Here is a 16709-nt window from a genome sequence, read left to right as displayed (position 1 = left end):
TTGGACCTATATCCTGCTTGTAGAGGGGTTAGAACATTTGATTCGTCCATCCATGATTGGAGACACCCCAGGAGAACCCGGGCAAATATCTTTTGGGATACATCAATCACGCTAATCGGCCGATAATTTGCCGGATCTAATGATCCGACAAACTAACATGATCAAGGCTGTCCGCAGCCGAAACATGTTGTTAGTTTAATAAACACCCTTGGAGCAGCAGCGGAGTCCTATGTGTTTTTGCGGACTGAGAGCACTTTTCAGCTTGGAACTTTTGTACGTAAAATACCGGCTTGCTCGGCCGGCATTGGTGCCACCTCCCTCGGGGCCGCAGTCAGCGTCTTAAGAGCGGACTTTGAAACTGATATATATATATCCAAAAGTTGCCCTGAAGCAGGAAGACACTGCGCAGTGGGATGATGCAAATCATTTATTGTAGAAAGCTAACTCTGATCGAGGTAGAAGCCTATGATTCCTGCAAATGCACAGCCATTTCCTCATCCATGTTGTGTCCATCGGGGTAGCATATTTCCATACCTAGGACATGCCTGGACTCACGTTGTCTGAGTATCCGATTGCCACATCTCCTGTTTTTGATCACCTGTTCTATTGCGTAATATGTCAGTTTGGAGCTGTCTGAAAAGTGGTGTGTCTCGTAATGTCTGGCAATGCAATACTCTTGATCTCTGTTTGTTATGGCTCTCATATGGTCTAGAATTAATTTTTTGCCCATGTGTATCGTGCTATCCACGTATCTCAACTTGCACGGACATTCTAGTGCATACACTACAAAGTTAGTGCTACACGTAAGGAACTGCTTAATCGGGATCATGCTGTTGGTACTGATATTATACAAAAAAAAATTAATGTGGCTACTGCCACAGGCCTTGCAGTGGCTGCATGGAAAAAAGCCCTGCAAATTCACTGTCCTTATTTGTTCCGTGTCGGTGAGGTCAATATGCACTAGCAGATCTCGTAAGTTTCAGCCCCATCTGTAGGTTACACTGGGCCTCACTGGAATGGTGTTCCCTTTTACAGGATCTTTCTTGAGAATGTCCCAGTTACGTGCAATGGTTTTCCGAATCCAATCAGAGGTGCCATTGTACATAAGAATGACTCTGGTTTCACTGTTGTCCAAGCTATCTTGGTCATTCTTGGTTTTGTCCCCAAGAATAGTGTTTCTGACGATATTTTTTATTCTGTCATAGCTCTTTAGAGAACCCATTTAGAATCACCTCTTTCCTCAAATCTAGCAATCATAGTTTCTTGTTCCATGGTAAAGGAATTCTCCGAGCTACAATTGCGTTTCCCTCTGAGCAATTCCCCATAAGGGATGCTCCACTTGAGATTGTCTGGGTGGCTACTTATAGTGTGTAGCAAAGTGTTTCCCGCTGTGCACTTTCTGAATAAACTTGTGTGGATGTTGTTGGAGATAATCTCAACCTTTATGTCCAGATACTCTACCTCCTTTCTTCTGATCACACCACTGAGTTTGAGGTTGTGGGAATTGTTGTTGAGTTTAGTTAAAAACTCCAAAGCTCCCTGTTTGCTTCCCTTTCAAACTACGAACAGGTCATCTATATACCTAAGCCATAAGATGACAATGGCTAGCAATGGCTAGGTTGTTGTGTAAGTTGGTGTCTTTCTTTATTTCCTCTTCCCATGCTCCCATGAACAGGTTGGCAAAGCTAGGAGCAAAGCACGTGCCCAAGGCAGTACAGAGGGTTTGTCTGTACACCTGATCATTGAAGAGAAAAAAGTTGTTGGTTAAACAGTATTTGATTATGTCAAGCAGCATCTGCCTGTGTTCTAAGTTTCGGATGGATCTGCGACCCAGCAATTTAGCACAAGCAGACACACCCTGTTCATGATCAATCACTGTGTACAGAGAATTTACATCCATGGTCATGAGGAGGTACTCCTCTTGCTTGTCAAGATTGTTGATTTTATTGAAGAAATCTTTCAATTCTCTCACAAACAAGGGCAGTGTGATCAAAAAGTCCCCGGGAAAATTATCAACGTAGCGGGATACATTCTCCATGGCACTTCCTCTGGAGGAGACTATGGGTCTGCCCAGGGGATTAGTTTAGTTTTTGTGTACCTTGGGGAGTAGGTACATCACTGAACGTATTGGATGATCTTTCTTTTGGAAGCAGTATTCTTTCCACTCTAAAAGACCTTTGTCTCTCCAATCCTCCAGCTTTCACCAGATCCTAATGATGCTGTTGTTGTACTCTACTCTATTAGTGACTATATAAGCACTGGTGTCACTAAGCTGCCGCATAGCTACATTCACATACATTTATTTCATTTAAATGATGATGTTGCCCCATTTGTCAGCAGATCGAATAACCACACTATTGTCTGCTGCCAGTTCTTTCATGGCCTTTTTCTGCGATAAAGTTAGATTATGTTTACATTTTCCCACTTTCTTGGCCCAGTTCTTTTGTCTGTATTTCATTAGCTCAGTCCCGACCATCTCCTGAAAGGTGTTAATGTTGTCGTGGGGCATATTGGGTAGAAATGTTGACTTGGGTTTAAATTCACTGTCTGCTGCCTTGTAGTATGTTATCTCTAATTCGTCAAGCATATGAAAAACATTGGTCCCATAGTCCCACCTCCACCTTCCAATTCGTGTAATTCGATCGTATCAATATCTCCTATATTGAGGTCACTGCTGGAGATTGTGCATCCTGAGGCTGGCAGGTCCATATTTCTAGCTGGTTTCAATTTGTGCCATTTTTTAAGTTTTAAATTAACGACAGAACTTGAACATATCGATCCGAGTATCTACATAATTCATGGGTTCCACTGGGCAAAAGGACAAGCCCTGGCACAGTGTATTTTTGTCTTAGTTACTCATGGGTTTAGTGGATACGTTTATAATGGTCTGGTTTACCATGGCGTTATCCATCATTGTGATTTCTTGGATCGTGTTTGTCTGCTTCCCATTAGCTCTCCTCAGCTTACAACTCTTCCTCCTCTTGGCCTGGTACCCCTTACTCTGCCTCATAATCTCTTCCCGTCGGTGTTATTTCCTTGTAATTCAGTTTGGGTGTTACTCGAGTTGTCTGCCGGCCCCTTCGCAGAACCCGATACTCATCTAAAAAAGTATTTGGACATGTTTTTGAGTCACCATCCGAGGTCAAGCTTTCTAAGGTTCTCGATGTCACCGAAATATCCGTGTTAGTATCACTCGATCTTGCAAGTTCCTCTTCATGATTTTCTTGTGCCCTTGGTGTGGCCACTTCTGTCCCTCGAGTACTTTCATCTTTCATAAAGATTGTCGTATTTTTGGCTGTAGGTAAGTATCCTTCAAGACTCATGGTCGCCACAATCACTAGTGTAATTTTCTATGGTTCCTTGCTTTTATGACTTCCTCCACACTTTGCAATCTTTTCCTCATATGGATTGCAAAGTGTGGAAGAGCGAAAGCTTGAAACGCGTATGGCGTAATGGGAGACAGCTACCCGCTGTGAAGCATTGCTACCTGTGGCGTGTGTGCGGATACCCCTCAGTGCGCGGTGTTTTCAATGGGGTCAACCTGTGTTTTTGATATATATATATATATATATATATATATATATATATATATATATATATATATATATATATATATATATATATATATATATATATATATATATATATACAAGAAATCCACGTTCGATTTCCACAAAGGTGAGACGTCCTCCCACACCTTAGAAAGACGCAGACACGGTCCAATTTTGTGCAGGTCAATTTATTACGAGCAGGCACAACGCATGACGTTTCGGCTCCGGGGAGCCTTGTTCACATGACAGTGTCATTATTCTAGAACCGTTCTTTTAAAGGAGCAGCCATTAATTGAAAAAAAGTTTGTGATCACATGCTCGGTTTGGTGATAGACATGGAAGAAATATTTTCCGCTATGACTTGCATGACAAAATATCTCAATTAAATATTTGATGACAAATCTGAAGCACAATTCACGCATGATATCATGGTAAAATACTTTCTGGTACACAGTCGTTAAAATTGATTTGAATTCGATAATTCTAGGTTAAATACAAAAATATATAAATCGCTCTATAATAGACAATTGCCTCATAACACTTCCAAATACAAAAATAGATTAAATACTATTATAATATATCCATATTTATACCTGTTTTTACATATATTTTACATATTTTTACATATTTTTACATCTTTACATATTTACATTATCAACAATAAGGTGCTTGTGCTATACGACTATAGGCTCACTTGAACTTTCTGCACTTTGTGCAACAATAAATGCCTTTGTGTTAATCGTCTGTCGATAGATTGTACAATCAAAAGTGCAAATCTAAGTAAGCTTGTAATGTAAACGTAACCGTGTTTTAATGCATAGGCAATTCAATGAATTCAATCCTTATTATCCACCGAACAACCATTAATTGACCCTTGGATCAATTTCCAATTGTAAAACATATATTTACTCCCATGTCAATAATAAAGTGCAAGTAAAGTGCAAAATAAATCCGAACAAATCTATCTGAATTAGATCAGCCCCAGGAATAAAGACCTGTTAGCTGAATCGTTCAGACAATTTTGTTTCTGTAGTGAGTACTATTTTTGTTGTTTCTTATTTACTGTTTTTTCTCCATTTTTAAACTTTTTTTCTTTTTCTTATCTTGTTGTTTGTCTTTCTGTTTTATAGCAGCTACAGTTACATCCTGCAGTACCTGATTGATCAATGTAGGGCGCTATCTGTAGTCCTATGTATGTAATTAGGGTAAATTTCTGTCCCAGCCCAGATATTTCCCATATTGTCATAGGGGCGCGAACTCCGCGAAGTAATATCCTAGGTTTCAGAGTGTTGACATATTTATAGTACACATGTATATAAATCTTCAGTGATATTTAAACCTGATGGGGTCTTGGTGTTTAACATGAGGATATACTTGGCTTCAAGTTTTCTCAAACTTGTTTCTCTATCACCTCCCCGCCTGTTTGTGTTGACACTATCTATCACGAAGTACGACAGTGTTTTGTTGTTTCTCTGGTGTACTTCCCGATAGTGGCTCTTAGATGTTGGAGGATTCGCTGATGTACTTCCTATGTACATCAGGGGACAGGGGCATTGTAGGACGTACACCGCATGGTCGGTCTTACATGTCAATACCTGTGATATTGGGTGAACTGTGTCACTAAACCTATCTTTGTATTCTTTAATATTGACACCATGGGTGCAGGCTTTGCATGTTTTACACTTGTAAAAGTCCCTGCCCGTTTGCCACCAGCTGCTGCCTCTGATTGGTTCAGGATTTGTGTTTACAATTTGGTCCCTTAGGGAAGGAGCCCTGCTGTAAGTCAGAGAGACCCTACCAGGCAAATCCTTGCCTATAACAGGATCTTTCATGACCAATGGCCAATGCTTGTTGACAATCCTATAGATCTCTTTAGATTGTCTACTAAATCCTGTGATTATCCTGAACTCATTTTGGTTTGGATTCGTTTTTAGTTGTCTTTTTTGGTGATTGCCCGTTAGTAACTCATCCCTGGACATTAACTCAGATTTGGCAATAGCTGTGTCCACAATTTTGGCTGAATATCCTCTCTCTAGGAATCTCTTTCTGCTTTCCTGTTGTGCCAGTTTTAATTCTGCAGGGTCACTGCATCCTCTCTTCATCCTCAGCATTTCCCCATAGGGAATGCTTGCTATGAGGTGCCTGGGATGGCCACTCGCAGCGTGTAAACTGCTGTTTCCAGCAGTTTTCTTTCGGAAAATTCTGGTGTGTAGTTCATTATTTCTAGTATATACCTCAGTATCCAAAAAGGTCACATCACTTTGACTTAATGTAGCAGTGAATATATATATATATATATATTACCAGTAGGTAGTTATATTTAGGACCTATTTTTCGCAGGGGTGACGTTTTTTGTTTTGTTAATAACTTTGGTTCCCTTTGCTGAATCATTTTCAAAACTAGTTTGCCACTCGTTTTGGGGTGAACCTTAAAGCAGGGGCCAAAAAAAAATGGGGGAACAGAAATGCTTTTTCCCAATGCAATTTCCCATAGAGATTTTAGACATTACTACAGCCAAACAGAATTACACAAAATTTGTCAGAAAGCGAGATCTTGGTCCAGAAAAATTTAGTGGAAATCTGTTGAGTAGTTTTGGAATTATTAAAGGAAAAACATGTATAGCTAAAGACACAGATCTACCACGGATCCGCAGAGCCATGCACCAACGGCCATGCAAAGATTGGCTGGCCGCAACCTGAGAGAAAAGCTGAGCCTGCAATTTTGTCAATCGGTACATTAGGATATAAGGGTTGATGATAGAGGTATCTTGACCCGATGGGACTGATGGAGGGGTCTGTGAGTGACCCCTCATGGCCAAGAAATTGCCCGAAACCTTTTTTGGAAGAGTGTGGTACATTGGCTCCACCGAGACGCTCAGTGTGGCCCCGTCTGAATCTGCAGTGGATCCAGATCCTAATTAATAAACACATATACACCCACTCACAGACCTACACACACACTCTCTCACACACCTACACAACCACTCACACACCCATCCAGTCACTCACACACTGTCTTACAAATCATACAGTCACTGATACATCCACTCACAGACCCAGAGAACCACTAACACACCCACCAAAGATCCACACATTCACTCACACACCCACTCTCACAGCCACATATACACCTATACAGCCCCTTATACACCCACTCACAGACCCACACAGTCGCTTACACAGCCACTTACACACCCATATAGTGAAACCAATGACACAGCCCCTCACACACCCATATTGCCACTCACACAACCAGTCATATACTAACCTATCACACTCACATGCCCACTTACACACCAACACAACCACTCACATACCTACTCACACATCCATGCACCCACTCACACACTGACTCAGAGACACAGATAACCACTCACAAACCCATACAGACTCTCACACACCCAGTCACGCATCCATACAGCTACTCACATACCCTCTCATACAACCATACAGTTACATATGCATCCACTCAGAGATTCACTCGTACACCCAATATAGACCCACACAGGCACTCACACACCCATCCAGTTACTCACATGCCCTCTTACAATGTCATACAGAAACTGATATATCCACTCACAGGCCCAGAGAACCTCTAACACATCCACTCACAGACCCACACAGGTACCCCCACACCAATTCTCACAGCCACATTGCCATGTAGTTCCTATAAAACCTATACAGGAGATGTACTTTCGGACAGCATACACTGCAGTATTAGTATCAGACTGATTCTAAACACCCCCACAGGTATGTGGGCCTTTTGTACTAGCTAGTTCACAGTGCCACTAGAATATCCTCTTACCAAGGAGAGAATAGTTCTTGGCAACCATCAAACATGACAACCATGATCCCTTAGGACTGTGGAAACAATATACTACTTTTCGCTCAGTCATTAGTGCTAACTTAGTCTTTCTTAGAGCAGTACACAGAATAAACAGGCTGGGCCTTTTCAATAAGTATTTATTGAACAGTTGTTATTCTGGTGTAAAAAAGGTGAGCTGCAACAAATGTTAGACTATAGCAGATATATAGGGTTAGAAGCACAATTAAAGTAAACGGATAGTAAAGCTCTACCATCTTGCAGTAATCACGAATACATACAAGTATATAAAATAGATGATAATAAAAAAGATGTGTACTCCTATGGTGCCTCCCTAACTAGGGGGCACATTTTGCTCGCGGACGGACTTGAGTCCGTCCGAGACCATAGAGGAGGAGGGAACCTCTGCATGGCCTGCGGAGTTCCCTCCTGTCAAATTAGGATGTGACCACCACCCTGGCGGTCACATCCTCTATTTTTACCATTGCTGCGGGTGGGGCGTCAAGCTGCACCCGCCGCAATGGTAAAAATACATACATTGTTTTTGTATGCAGAAAGCGGCAGGCACGGTGCGGTGCCTGCCTATTACTGCATACAAATGCAGGGGGGTACCATAGGTACCCCCCATGTGTACCCCTCACTCCCCTTCACCCAGGGGGCCCGCAACGGGCCCCCGCAGTGAAGTTACACATGCTTTTCCACGGCAGAAAAGCCGCTGTGGAAAGGCATCTGTTTTACACCATCCTAATGTGGCTATCGGTGTCTGATAGACACCGCCAGCCACGTTACAGCTTTTCCGCCGCGGTTGTAAGTCAACCACAGCGGAAAAGTGGCAGACTGAAACCAGGACCCACCAGCCATCCTAATGTGGCGGTGGGTCTATGGTGGGTCCGCAGAGGATTTTCCGCATCCTCCGGGCCGGCGGTGGCTTCCGCCGGCCAGGAGGATGCGGAAAATCCTCCATCATAATCAGCCCCCAAGTGTACATAAGTGTACCTAGCATGTGTGTAGGTGTTAAGCCAAGAATCCCTCTAGGATAAAGTCAACCCCATTACCTGAATTGAGAGACTCTGGGACCCCGTCCTGGTCTCGAGTTGGATACCCCGCGAGGGATGTTAGATCACTGCGAGCTGGAACCTCAGCATCTCTGGTCAGTGTGTCAGCCGGGAAGTCCTGGTCTCCTCTATCTGTCTTAGCAAGATGTGATGTATTTATACCCATAGGACTCCCCTGGGATCCTACCTTGCTGTATTACTGTGTTGGACTAAGGATGACGTCCGACATGAACTTTATACATAGATATTATACAGGAGATGGTAGTCCTGCCGTGCTTCCAAGAATCCTCATGCATAATGTATGAGATTCCGAACTAGGGAAAACCCACATTCTGAATGCAATGTTGTATCTAGGTAAAACCTCAGTCCCTTGTAATATAGGGGAGACTATAGGTGAAGGGTTATGAAGTTACCTGGGCCTATATCGTGGTACATATATGAAATATAACACCCACCCCTTTTCCGAATGGACGACATAGTTAAAGTTTAAAAAGTACTACCAGATTGACTAGATACTTGTATGCTAATCACTGCAAGAACATTAGTTGTGCTTAAAAATAATAAAAAGTTCAAAAAAATCTTTAAGAAGTTTAAAAAGGAATTTGTCACTCAAGCCATAGCTCTAATGTGCCAGTAGGTATAGTTCAAACTACTACAAGCATTTGAAAGCCATGCAAGCCCAAAAATAATGTCAATTTTGTTTTGGAGTTCCAATTGGAGTTATTTTTTTTTTTTAAGTCAAATTTCTCCCAGTACACGACGGGCCAAATGAGAAAAATGTTTATGTGTCCTGTCTGGTAGACGCAACTTTATTGTTGCCTGCCTCTGCAGACGATGGTCCCTGTAATACCTCGCAGATTATGTCAATTGAGCACAGATGATCTTTCGTACTGTCCACAGCCGATGCTGGGGCAGCCCGTGCACCATCCAAGGCCTGGGTGTCAGAGGAGGAGCCGATGTCCTTACCAACAGGAGCCAACACTACCTGAGGTGGCTCTAGGAATGCCACCATCAACTTGGAATACACTGGGGACACTGCAGAACATGGGCCATTATCGGGTCCAGTAAAGCATCAACGTCTGGTTGCGCACATGATGGGAGTGTCAGACAGAGATCCAACACGCATTCTTCTCCGCAAAACAGGCATCGGAGAACAGGTAAGATGCAGTCCATCCAGACTGGTCTAAATGACAGGAACCAAGACACACTTTGTTCTCTTAGGCAAGGTGTGCCTAGATGTTGTACCATGCAATGATGGTATTTTCGCTCCAGGAGTAATGTTTCCATCTCCTTGGTGACTGGACGTCCATTGCGTAGTAGAAAAATAACAATCAGGATACCTGCTATTAGAAACAGGATCAGCGGCAGTTCTCCAAAAATGCTTCCAAATACAGAGTGTATAAAGTTTGATATAACTCTGAGGACCATCTGAAAGGTGCTTAATAGTCCAGAACCTATTGTCTTAAATAGGTGGACGTTGCCTGTTGTATCAGACATGTTAAATATACGATTTACCATTTCTGCGAAATGGGAGACACAGTTCGTACCTATGAGTGTCTGTATCTCTGCTGAAGACCTTGCGATCTGGAGATCAAAAGTCTCTTGAGCAAAGGTTAAGGGCACGGACTTCGGTAAAAGCATGGCTTTCATTCTGCTCAAAGCATTAAACCGTATTAATAAAACATTTAGCAAAGGCCATCACGGCGCCTCCCTGACTGTATGTGTTGGTGGAAACAATACTTGCATACAGCAAGTGACCCTGGAACTGACGGTCACCAGAAATGTGATGCCCGGAATTATCCCACAGCAACCTTGATCGTTCAGCATCAAGTAACTCCCATTTGAAAGTAGCCTGAACACTGGAGTGATCATGTCAGCTGGGGCACCCATCAAGTGACAGGAAAAGTTCGCTACTGAACCGTTACACACGCCCCATGGAGCATTATATCCTGACATATGAGTGATCCACTTAAAGTGTTCTCAGAGTTTATACCACTCAAAAACACTTCTCTATCTCCGGCATCGTAATCTGTATGGTAATGTAATTCCCAAGGGGCCAGATGTAGGAGCCTTAACACCGGTCGGAAATGGCCGATTTTGGCCGTTTCCGACCGGTATTTGGCTTTTGAGATGTAGGGGGCATTTTATTTACAGAATCGGTATATTTACCGATTCGGTAAAATACCGAATCGGTAAATTTACAGATTCTGTAAATCAAGATGTAGGTGGTACTGTAATCAGTGCCACAGGCCCTTACCGAATCGTTATTTACCATGGAATACTATTCCATGGTAAATAACGAATTCCAGTGTACATGCACCTCTGTGCATGTACACCTGTGCCATGTGCCCTAAGGGCATGTCTGTGTGTCAAATGGCACACAAGCCAGAAACAGGGGTGCAACAGGGTGTCAAAGTGACACCCTGTCACCCTTGCAAAATCGGTAATTTTACCGATTCTGTAATTACAGAATCGGTATTTGCCATTGATACCTATGGGCTTCAAGGCCCATAGGAATCAATAGCAAATACCGATTCTGTAATTACAGAATCGGTAATTACCGAATCATACAGATTCAGTATTTTTACTGATTATTTTACCTACATAGCAATTACCGAATAGTGAATACCGAATCTGTAAATTTCGGTATTTACCATTCGGTAAATTGCTGTTACCTACATCTAGGCCAAGGTTCCTTGATGAATTCCCTACCCATTGCTTCATATTTACTTGCCTGCTTTTGTTCAAGGCAATATTGAAATTGAAAAGTAGTGACCGGTCGAGTAATGTGGCCATTGATTAACTATTCTGTGGACGGTGATTCTGCCACTGTAGAGGCTAATCTATCCAGTTTTTCAATACCCAGCATTGTATATTTTGCTCCCCTTTGTGCCATTTCTATCTGTTTTGCTGTTAGGTTGTATGAAGAAAACAGAGATGTACTGTTGATGAAATGCCAAGGCACATAGTCTGCGTGCAAAGATTGCAGCGTCCAGCTTAACAATATAATAGAATGCAATTGTGATTGCCCGTGTTGTAATATAGACAAATCCTGTTGTAATATATCTATTGCAGAAGATACAATATTGCCCAGTGAATATATCCTGGAGGATAGTGAAGTTAAACCATTATCATCCACTGTTAGAGCTTTCTCTAGGTTTACACTATCTATTTCTCGTAATGCTTCCACAGCCTCTTGTTGTGATATTTTCCAGATTTCATTATAGACAGCATAATAGAAACGTTTGTGACGTGGCTTTCCAGGACCTCATAAAAATCCTGTAGATCCACATCCTTTGTAAGTAAGGATAAGTGTTGTTTCACCTGTGACAGTGTTGAGGTTTTTACCCAATCGAGGCATAACTTCCCAACACTGTATGATATGACTACCCCAAAATGTTCTCTCTGTGCATAGCGTGGATCTGGCCTGTGGATATTTAACCCTTTGGTTTTACCCATGAATCTTTCCTGACATCTATTGGTGTCTGTGGGCCAAATCAACCATCCCTTCCAATCGGGGTGTGATCTATTGTATTGCATGATCTCTTCTAATGTAATCCCTTCTTGTGATGTTATGTTACCTTCGGTGTGTGATGGTGTGTGCATCCGAGGTGTATTCAAGTCTTTGTTCTTGGCTATTCCAGGTCAGGATGTTTGTTGCACGGTGTAATTCAAAAACATGATTTACTGAGGCATGCTCTAAATAGCGCTTCTGTTCCCTAGACCTTCGCGTCTCTAGTACCCCAGACTGATTTGAGGTCTATAGTGTCTTTCCATAATTCGAAAACTTGATCAGACAACTGGGCAATAAAGGAAGTAGAATAAATCTGTTTGGTGTTTGTCAACATATTTTTTCTGTGCTGTTGTTGGTGCAACCTTAAAATATCAGGCTAGGCCTGACGTGTTAAACCATGAAAAATATGGGAATTTCTGTGCAAATGTCTTTGAACTGCTTTTCAGCGGTGTCGGGAATGTTTCCATTGGTGATATGTGAAAACATTTCTGGGATTAGCAGATTTATGCAGAAAATGACCATAATGTTGATAGCAATACATTGTTTTAACATCTGATGTGTCTTGCAACATTTCATTATTAGAAAAGGCAGCACATTTTTCTAAATCAGACAACATATTATTAACAGTTTCATAATCCAAATCATCAAAAAATGTACTGGAGGTAATGATATTACACAATGAAATTTTTAATAAATGTGGAATTTTTAAAAGTTCGTTCACACCAAATATACCGTAATTAACCTTGCCCCACACTATACCATCAGATATAGAAACTAGTGTATGTTTAAGTCTCTCTTTGTTCATGATGTAATGATAGGTGAGGTTTCAGAATCAGATTCAATTTTTGAGCTACAGATCTGTGTCGAAGCTAAGTTCCATTTATAAGCATACTAAAGAAAGTTACTAATCCTATCCAGAAAAGAAATAAAAGTATCCCGGTAATTACCCAGAGTTCTATTCAAGGTGATACCAGGTAAGCCTTTTTAAGAACGTTCAGAAAATCTTTAATTAGCTGGTTGCGTGTTTCTTGGGATGGCATCGTTTCAGGTTCACTTGGACCCAAAGAAAACGTATCAAAGTCTATGAAGTAGTCAGATGCAGTTTGATCAATTTTCAGTATTTCCCCAGGTCTTGTGGAAACTGTAGCTTGCTCTTGTTGAGGCATGTTGATGTAGGTATCTGTATTTGCTCAAATTGAAATTTGTCTTTCATTTTGGTTTTGATTCTGATTGTGAACTTCAGTTTCATGAGAAATGAGTTCCATGGCATTATTGCATAGTCAATCATTCCATGCAGGGGACTCTTCAAACGTGATGAGTCTTTCTGTTTGAACTTCTTTTATAGTAGCGAGAGGAGGGCGTCAGCTACTCGAGAGTCTACGAGGCTTACTATTTAGTATCGGCCACATAGTGTGGTTTGATTAAGTCAATTGAGACAAAGCTTTTCTCCTTCTTTCCGGCAAAAGGCGGCAGAAGTACAGTTCTTGTTCCTTCAACGGCCAGGACAGGTACAGGCTTTCTGTGTGATGGCCCACAATTCATTTTTGTCTGCAATTTTCTCTCTGACCAGATCTGGGTCCCACCTTTAGGGACCCAGACAGGTCTTGTAGTGACTGACTTGACTTTCCCAGTGGCGGTCCGCTTTACCTGGACACTGCTTTGTAGTGCCCTGGATTTATTTAGCTCCTGTAAAACAGCCAAATGTTTATGGATGTCAAAAGGTTTTTCATCCACCACTGTGCCTTCATAATCAAGATCAGATACCCACATTCTCATCCCAAATAGGACCTTATAAGGAGTGACAAACCTAAGATAACTTCTTGGCATACTATTCAATGCTTGTTGAACTCCATACAAATGTTTTACCCAACTCTCACTCAAGCCTAATACTCTAGCTGTTAAAGACTGCTTTAAGTCCCAGTTTTTCCTCTCCACTACCAAATTTCCTTTGGGATGGTACGGAGAGGAGTACCGCAATGCTACACCCAAACCTCCCATGGCTTCCTTGTAAGCCCTAGAGCTAAATGCAGGGCCACGGTCAAAATGTAATGTGCCAATTGCGTATGTCACTATAAAGACTAGCAAATCTTTTATAACAGTTTGAGTGTCAGCCGAGCGCTGGGGCCACACCCATAGGAATCTAGAGCAGGAATCCACTGCAACCATGATATACCTGTAAGCCCCATCTGTTTGCAAGGGGCCTCAGTGGTCCAAATAAACACACACTATTGGTTTGCTGATATCAATAAAGGTGTCTGTGCTGGACTTGTTATGGTGGAGCCTTTCATCTGCTAATAGATGTCGTATTTCAAGACATTGGGTCAGATGTAGGTAAATATCATTTACCGATTCTAAAATACCACATTTTACCGATTTGGTATTTTAGAATCGGTAAATGATATGTAGCTAATGATTCGGTAAATGTTACAGAATTGGTTAAAATTCGGTAAATACCGATTCAGTTTTTTACCAATTCGGTATTCCCCATTCAGAATGAATGAGAATTACTGATTCGGTAAATACCGAACGGTAATAGGGGATAGACTTACAAGGGTGGCAGGGTGTCACATTGACACCCTGTTGCACCCCTGTATAGGGTATGGGTGCACATGTGGAACACATACATGCCCTATGGGCATGTATGTCTGCCACATGGCACAGTTGAAAAAAGCACAACATTGCTTTTTTTTTAAGGTTTTTCGATATTTACCACCAACTATTAGATGGTGGTAAATACTGAATCCTTAATACACATGAGCACTCTTAGATGTGCTTGCTACATATCATCAACCGATTCGGTAAATTTGTAACATCTGTAACATTTGATTAGGTATTTACCGATTCGGTATTTACCGATTCGTATTTACCGTATTTACCGAATAGGTATTTTTTGGGCTCCTACATTACAAATTCCCAATACCGGTCTGTAGCGGCCGAAATTCGGTCATTTCGTCCGTTACCGACCGTTATTGGGCTACCTACATCTGGCCCATAGTCCTTAGTCTGCTTTGTTAATCCTGGCCACCAGTAGTGTTGTTTCAGTAAAGAAACAGTTGCCGTAACTCCTGCGTGTGCAGAACCTATACCCTTGTGTGCTGCTAGAATTAACCCTAACCTGCGATCCATATTTGGTATTACTCTTTCCCCCACTCCAGGAATTTAAGCAAAGGAACAATATTTGCATCTAAATTGTAGGAGTCCTTGAGTGGAAATCTTTTCCGTAGTGCCATTTTTTTTGCGATTAGCAATAATTGCAACCATAATCTCACTATCTATTCTCGTTTGTTAACGAGTGTTTACAGCTACGAAAGCCGTGCGTACAGCCCCCTTTGTGTGTTCGAAGGTAACACCATTTCCTCCAGTAAATCTCTGGGTTGTGGAGTCCCGCAGGGTTCCTCGCTGAGCCCGACGTTATTTAACGTCTACATGAGACCACTGGCTTAGATCGTCCGTCCATATGGGATTAAGAACATTACCTATGCGGACAATACTCAGCTGGTGGTCTCTCTGGCTCAGGAAGGTGCCCCCTCAGCTGGGGTGGATCTGGCGGGTTGTCTGGAGAAGGTCAAAAGCTGGATGACCAAGTCTTGTCTCAAACTCAATGGAGACAAGACTGAATTTATGTTATTGGGTCGGCTCGGACCAGTTTCCATCGATGCGATCTGGCCATCCTGTCTGGGCCCCCCTCCGGCACCTAAGGATACCATCAAGAGTCTTGGCTTCTGGTTAGATAAGTCTCTGTCATTTGACCGTCAGACAACCAGACTATCTGCCATTTGCTTCGGTATCCTTAGAGTTATCAGGAAGATTCTCCCCTTGCTATAGTTTAGAGCAAAACAGACTGTGATACAGGGCCTGATTCAATCACGTCTGGACTTCAGGAATGCCTTGTATCTGGGAGCACCTGACTTTGTCCTGTGCAAACTACAAATAATACAAAATTGTGCTGCCCGGACGTTACTGCAAATTTTTCGCAGGTCGTCCATCAAGTCAGGGCTAAAAAGCCTACATTGGCTCCCCGTTAGGGAGAGAATCAGCTTCAAATCCCTATGTATTGCTCACCAGGCCTTTTGGGCCTCGGGCCCATTAATCAACCTTCCCTGATCACCCCATACCACCCGGCCAGACAGCTGCGCTCAACCCATGCCACTCTGGTAATGGACACCTTTGAAAAGAATTTCATCTTTCATGATGACACACCTTTTATATCCAATATTGCCCGATGGATTCGTTTTATTGACGATATTTTTATGATTTGGTCAGGGATGCAGGAACAACTGTTGGCGTTCCATAATTGGCTGAATACGCGTTCAGTTGATCTTAATTTTACTGTCACGTACAGTAATTCCAAAATGAATTTCCTTGATGTATCAGTATGCAATAACAAGGGGTCCTTAGAAGTATGTTTATTCACCAAACCCACAGACAACAATACCTTTTGCACTTTGAGAGTGGCCACCCCAGATCCTTAAAAGAAAATCTGCTGTACGGTCAATTTTTAAGGATCCAGTGAAATTGTACTAACAAAACGGATTACTTCCAGAGTGCTGAAATACTGCAAACCAAGTTGTGCAATCGAGGTTTCCCGAGGAAGCTAGTTAGAACAGCACTAAAAAGAGCGTGGTTTACACCTCGCGAAAGTATATTAACTGCTAAAGAAAAGAATACATCTGACAGGCTCACTTGTGTGCTTACATATAATCCCAAATATGTGCTTACATATAATCCCAAAGCAAACAAGATCAAAAAAATCATCTTGCGGAATTG

The sequence above is a fragment of the Lissotriton vulgaris genome, chromosome 5 (assembly GCF_964263255.1).
Source record: "Lissotriton vulgaris chromosome 5, aLisVul1.2, whole genome shotgun sequence".
In the NCBI taxonomy this organism is placed as follows: domain Eukaryota; kingdom Metazoa; phylum Chordata; class Amphibia; order Caudata; family Salamandridae; genus Lissotriton; species Lissotriton vulgaris.
Note: the sequence above shows the minus strand (reverse complement) of the source record.